This window comes from Natator depressus, chromosome 25 (genome assembly GCF_965152275.1).
Source record: "Natator depressus isolate rNatDep1 chromosome 25, rNatDep2.hap1, whole genome shotgun sequence".
Classification (NCBI taxonomy): domain Eukaryota; kingdom Metazoa; phylum Chordata; order Testudines; family Cheloniidae; genus Natator; species Natator depressus.
In genome coordinates this window covers 13121743-13128220 of record NC_134258.1, presented here as the reverse complement: position 1 = coordinate 13128220, position 6478 = coordinate 13121743, and positions in this window count along the sequence as shown.

Below are 6478 nucleotides of genomic sequence, written 5' to 3'. Positions count from 1 at the left end.
CAGGGGAGAGTGGTCGGTGTAGACGGTGAAGTGTCGCCCGAAGAGATAGGGCTCCAGTTTCTTGAGGGCCCACACCATGGCCAGGCACTCCTTCTCGATGGCCGCGTAGTGTCGCTCCCGGGGTAGCAACTTCTTGCTCAGGTACACGATGGGGTGTCTCTCCCCCTTTCCATCCTCCTGCATTAACACCGCCCCCAGTCCCGTGTCGGAGGCGTCGGTGAACACCACAAAGGGCTTGTCAAAGTCTGGGTTTGCTAGAACTGGGCCACTGACCAGAGCCTCCTTCAGCGCCCGGAAAGCCTCCTGGCACTGCTCGGTCCAGACCACCTTGTCTGGCTTCCCCTTCTTGCATAGCTCAGTGATGGGGGTGGCTATGGCGCTAAAGTGGGGCACAAATCTTCGGTAGTATCCTGCCATCCCAATAAAGGCTTGGACCTGCTTTTTGGTGTGGGGAGCGGGCCAGTCTCTGATCACCTCCACCTTGGCCGGTTCCGGCTTTAGGCGGCCGCTCCCCACCCGATGGCCCAGGTAAGATACTTCAGCCATCCCCACCTTGCACTTCTCCGCTTTGACAGTCAGCCCAGCCCCCTGGAGTCGGTCCAGCACTTGTCTAACCTGGGACACGTGGTCCTCCCAGGTCTGGCTAAAGACACAGATGTCGTCAATATACGCCACGGCAAAACTCTCCATCCCCCTCAGGAGCTGGTCCACCAGGCGCTGGAAGGTGGCCGGCGCTCCCTTGAGGCCGAAAGGCAGGGTCAGAAACTCATAGAGCCCCAGAGGGGTGATAAAGGCCGATTTCAGCCGGGCATCTGCGTCACATCGTCACACTTCCCCACAGGGAACAAGTCAGAAAACCCCCTCAACACAAAAGGGGAAGCAGAGGAGAGCTAAAGGAAGGCTGCACCGGACGGCCTGATGTAAGAATTTACAGCGTAAGGTTTTGGAGGCAGGGGCTGTTGCTTTGTTCTGTGTCTGTGCAGTGCCTAGCCCAGCAGGGCTCTGGTCCATGACTGGAGCTCCTAGTCTGTACAGTAACCCAAATGACAGCGATGCTAAACCCAGCCACTCTCCTTGAGTTGCTGGATTGCTTCAGGGTTTGCTGTTAGCCAAGTCACTGAAAGACATTTCTGCACCGATCTTCTTCCACAGAGGAGCTCTGTATGGCTGGGCCTGAGCATGCAAAACTCTGAGTCAGACACCCCCAAAATCGTGACAGTGACTTTAAAATCATGAGATTTTTATCAAAACATGACACATTGGAGTCTTCTTCTTTGCCTTATGATTTCTGAGCCTTCAGGGTCAAGTTTTTCTCTGCAAGCAGAAGGGTTAGAAACTGACTTATTTTTTAACATGAGGACAAGGTGGATGAGGTAATATCTTTTATTACACCAACTTGTGTGGGTGAAAGAGAAGATTTCCAGCTCCACAGAGCTTCCAGACCTGAAGAAGAGCTCTGTACAAGCTTGAAAGCTTCTCTTTCACCAACAGAAGTGAGTCAATAGAAGATATTCCCTCACCCACCTTGTCTCTTTCATATCCTGGAACAACAGGTCTACAACAACACAGCAAATTTACTTCTTAATGAAAGCTGAGCTAATCCCATATTCACCTGACTCCAAGAGCTGGAGTTTTAAGGAAATCACCCGATATCGCATCAAATTGTGAGAGTTAGCAACACTGAGGAGCTGGCCCATGGGGTGGGCTTATGGAAAATATTCTTTCAAACAAGCTGTCAATGTCGGATTCTTTGCTACTTTGAGGGACGTGGGGCTTATTTATTTTTTTAAAGTCCGAAGCAGGAAAACCCCCCAGCTCATTTTAAAACCCTTTTAAATGGACCCCTCTTCCCTTCCCAATTGCTGAGCCCATTTTCACCCACAGAAGCAAGCCAGTTCTGGTTCTCTTGCACATTCCAGACCAGCAGTTCTTCAAACTGTGGGTCGCGACCCTGTTTTAATGGGGTTGCCAGAGCTGGTGTTAGGCTTCCTGGGGCCGAAGCTGAAGCCTGAGCCCCACCGCCCAGGGCTGACATCGCAGCCCGAGGGTTACAGGTTTTGCCCCCCCACCCAGTGCAGGGCAGTGGGGCTCAGACTTTGGGACCCCCTGCCCTAAGCAGCAGGGCCCCCCGACCTGGGGCATCAGGGCTCAGGCAGGCTCAGACTTCCATGCCCCCTTCTGGGGTCATGTCGTAATTTCTGTTGTCAGAAGGGGGTTGCAGTGCAAAGAAGTCTGAGAACCCCTGTTCCAGACAATCCCAATGCTAAGGAGCAACGGGGAAAGACTTGGGGTTTCTTTGTGAAGACTTGGTTCATTTTGGAGGGGTCACGGGGAGGTCAGAGTTCACTCAAATGTTGCTGCCACCCCTTCTTTAACATCCGTGTGGTGCAACGGCCACCAAGACACTGGGCTCAGCTCTGCCCTCTGCAGGGTTACAGGGTGCAGCGGTGGGCAGCAGCTGAGCCCTGGAATCAGGGAATCGGCAAGGGAGGGCCATGGCCAGTTTGAAAAGGAGTCTCCCCTTTTCACGGCTTCCCCCCCCCAGCCAGCAGGGAAGCGTTTCACCCCCATTTTGCACTGGAGTTCAGGGCTGCACCATGCCGTGGTGAAGCAGGCCCCTGCGTTTAAAGAGGTGCCATTGCAACTGATGGTGAAAACTGGGCCCATCAGCTCAGCTGGTGCCCGTCTATCCGACAACTTTTCACTTCCCGCCCAGCCAAATCCGGGGTGAAAATCCTGCCTCCCAGAGCGCTCGGGGGAAGAGAGGGTTTGAGGAAGGGACTGGGGGGGAGAGGGACAGCAAGGACAGAGGAGAGATGCAGAGGCTGCTGCAGAGGAGAAGCTCTCAGGCCAGGTTGGGAGCAGGGAGGGGAGTAGGACCTACACATAAACAATAACAAAGATGTGTGTGGGGGGGGAAGCAGCCTCAGGAAGCAGCTGTTGGGGAGGGGTAGCTGCACTGGGATTTCTGCTGCCAAGGAGCCCTCTCGTAACCTGTGCACTGCTGCTTCGCGGGGTGCTTAGCTGCACAGGGAGTTCCAGCCCCATGGGGCTGGGGGAGCCCTGCAGTCAGTGCTTAGCACAGTCCCTGCTGGGGATGGCCCACATGGCCCAAGCTGGGACCCAAGACCTTAGTGAGCCAGGGGGAACCCTCTGCTGGGAGCTGCTCCCTCCCTTAGGCCTGGCCTCACAGGTTTGGGCCAGACTGAGCTGGGCTCAGCTGGGAGCTGCTCTGTGCAAGGCGTCACTCAATCCAGCCCGCTGGGGAGTGGCCATCTCTGACCCCCGGCTGGGGCATTAACAGCAGGTGGCTGGAGATAAAGGCAGGGAGGTGCCTTGCTGAATCTTGGGGACACACCTACCAAAGCCCAGGTCACACAGCACACGCATGCCAGAAGCTGGCATGGTTCCCAGGCTTGCCTCCCCAAGACTGGATTAGCAGCCTTGCCCATGCTGCAGCGGGCAAAGGGCCCAGCCTGAAGCCCAGAGCCAGACCGTGGGAAGAGCTGGGGGATTGCTTTGTAGAGCCTGGCCTGCTCTTACCAATGCACCATTGGAGTTGTAGGCTCCTCTGCCCATGGTGGGAGCTCCCTGCAGCGCTCTGGCACCTGGGAAGCTGCCCGGCCGGCTCTTATCTGGCTGCTCTGGACAAGCCTTGGTTCCAGCGAGCAGCACGGAGGGGTCGCCTCAGCCCCCAGCTGTCCGCCTACTACAGCTAGTGCAGGCGAGGGGCTTCCAGCCCCCAAGAAGCAGCCAGGCAGAATCGTAGCTCAGGCAGACGCCAGCTGGTCTCTGCGCAGCACAGCAGCAATTTAGTTACAGGGGATCAGTACAGCCCCGTGCACCCCACACTCAGGCTTCACGCGGAGGGAGGCAAAACCCAGCCCCAACCTCTTCCCTTCTGCTAGTGGCTGGAGCAGAGGCCTGGGAGCCAGGTGTAAGGGGCTCCATGCCAGCTTCTGGCACTGATCTGCCGCATGACCTGGGCCCAGTCGTATTCCCCGTCTGGCTCCGTTTTCCTGTCTGGTGGATGGGTACCTGCCTCTCAGGCCAGGACTGGGGTTAACAAACATACCCTGGTGCTGTGCTTTGAGGGCACACGCTGTTACACTTAAAACACCCACAGCTGGAGCACCACCTTTGGACCCGATTCCCAGCAGGGCTGAGCACCCACAGTTCTGGCCCAGGGCCTTGAGGCTTACATGGGGCTCAGCCCCTGCAAGAACCAACTGTGAGGTTGGGCAACAGAAATGTGGCTGCTTCTGAAACTGGGCCTGAGTGCAGGAGCTCGGAGGCACAGGGCTGGGACAGGCCCACTCGAGGGCAGGATTCAAACCCTCTCCCCTTCCATAGGGCTGCATGAAGGCCACAGAGCTGGGCATCACCCCCACCTTGCTTTCTGCAGGTCCCACTCTGGCTGAACGGACACAGTAGAACCCGGGCCAAGAGCCAGCATGCTAGGACAGTGCCCAGCTGGCAGGCCCTCACTGCTGGGTGGATGGATGAGGGAAGGGGCTGGTGTGGTCTAGGGGACCGGGTTAACGGGGCTGGGCAATGCCCAACCAGTCAGCAATGAGCCCCCTGCAGTGCACTCCCACTTCCCAGCACAGCCGGGGCCCAGGGACTCCTCAGCATCTGTGGAGTGGCTGTCTCTTGCCATGCAGCAGCAGCCAGGGGTGCAGGAATGGCAGGGCGAGGCAGGCACACATGGCCCCACAGCCTTATAAATGTACCAGTCCCTGCACATCACCCTGCCCCCCATCCCCCCAGGCCAACTCCCCATCCCTCTTGCTTCTGCCCCCAGACTCCCACCCCACCCCAAGCCCTACTCCCCACCACCACTGAAGCAAGAACAGGCCTGCAGCATGCAGCCCCCCCAGATGCCCTGCTCTGTGTGTTGGGCCTTAAAGGGCCCCCCCCCATTACTGGGGAGGGAAGCAGTTACAGCTGCAAGGCAGGCACCCCCCCCCCCTTCTTCCCCAAATGCAGGGATCTCAGCTTCAGAAGTTTCCCAGCCAGTTGCCATGGCAACTCCTCACCCCATCCCTGGCCACGTAGCCAATGGCAACGCTCAGGCCCAGGCTTCCCAGGCCTGATTTCCGCAGCTCTAAAAACAAAATAAAAAAAACCCCGAATCAGGGATTTCCACCCCCCCGCCCCAAACTCCTGGAAGGGCCCGTGCTCCCCCGAACCTGCCCAGCACCAGGGCCTCGGGGCAGCGGCCTCAGCAAGTGGCAATGACGGTGCATGCAAGGCAGAGCCCTGGCCCCGGCCCCGGCCCCGGCCCCGCACAGCGCATGGGGAGGGCAGCTTGACCGTACAGCCCTGCTAAGATACCCAGGGCTCCCTGCTTGGCTCCCGGCAGCCACACCAGGACGGGGGCGAGGGGGCAACGCCCAGCTGGGACAGGTCCTTGGGAGAGCTAGGCCTCCTGCCCAGTCTTAGCGAGCCTGGCCCCTCGTTTAGCCAATGCCCCTTGCTGCTGGAGATCCACCCCACGGGCATCTCCCGGGGGGAGGTGAAGGGAGTTCACTTGAGCTGAAAGAGGAGCAGGGTTCTGGCTGCAGCTGCATCAGGCTGCTGCTGGGCCACAAGGGTCCCAGCAAGGATCCCCCACCCACCCCCTGATCTCCGAGAGCCAGGGGTGCAGGCCAGGCCGGCCTCCCGCAAGGGACGCAGAGGCAGCGCCCCCTCCTGGAGCCACAGCGATTGCCCGGCCTGGTTCTAATCCAGCCCTGCCCCATGTCGCTGAGGGGGGACAGGGGGAAACGCTGATTGCAGGCTGCTCCTTCCCCCATCCCGGATCTACTCTTCCCCTAGGATCAGGAGACGCAGGATGGCACCCTAGGCTGCTGAGCAGCTACATCCCCCGCCACCAAGGGCTGCCCCACAAAGGGAGCCCAGGAGTAGCCCCCAGTGCGACTGTTTGAACCCTAGGTACAGACACAGGCTGGCTGGCCCCTCCCAGCGGTATGACACTGCAGGGTTTAGCATGCTCTCACAACCAGGGCTAGCGTGGGTGGCTCCTCAAGCCAGCAGCTACACCTCTAGCGCAGGGGGAGAGAGGGCCTCAGGGCTGAAGCACAGCTGTGTGCATGAGGCAGGGGGGGAATCCACAGCCATGCCCTGGCGTAGACAGTGCTAGGCAGCTGGAAGAATCCTAGCTCCTGCCCCTTGGGGAGGTGGATTAGTTTACAGGGAAGGGAGAAGCCCCCCAGGCCCTGTAGTGAGCAGACACACTGAGTGGTACAGAAGTAGGGCTGCTGCATTTTCACTGTAGATGCACCCAGGGGTGAGTTTAGCACCAATGACCCCAGCTAGCTCTGGCAGCTGCATGGTACAGGCTGCTGCTAGCCGTGCTTACCTGGCCCTACCCGGGGTCCTCACATTGTGGCTTGGAATAGTTAGATCAGAGGGCAGTCGCCAAGTCTAATTCAATCATCCATCCCCCTCTGCCGAGACTGCGAAGCACAGGCCA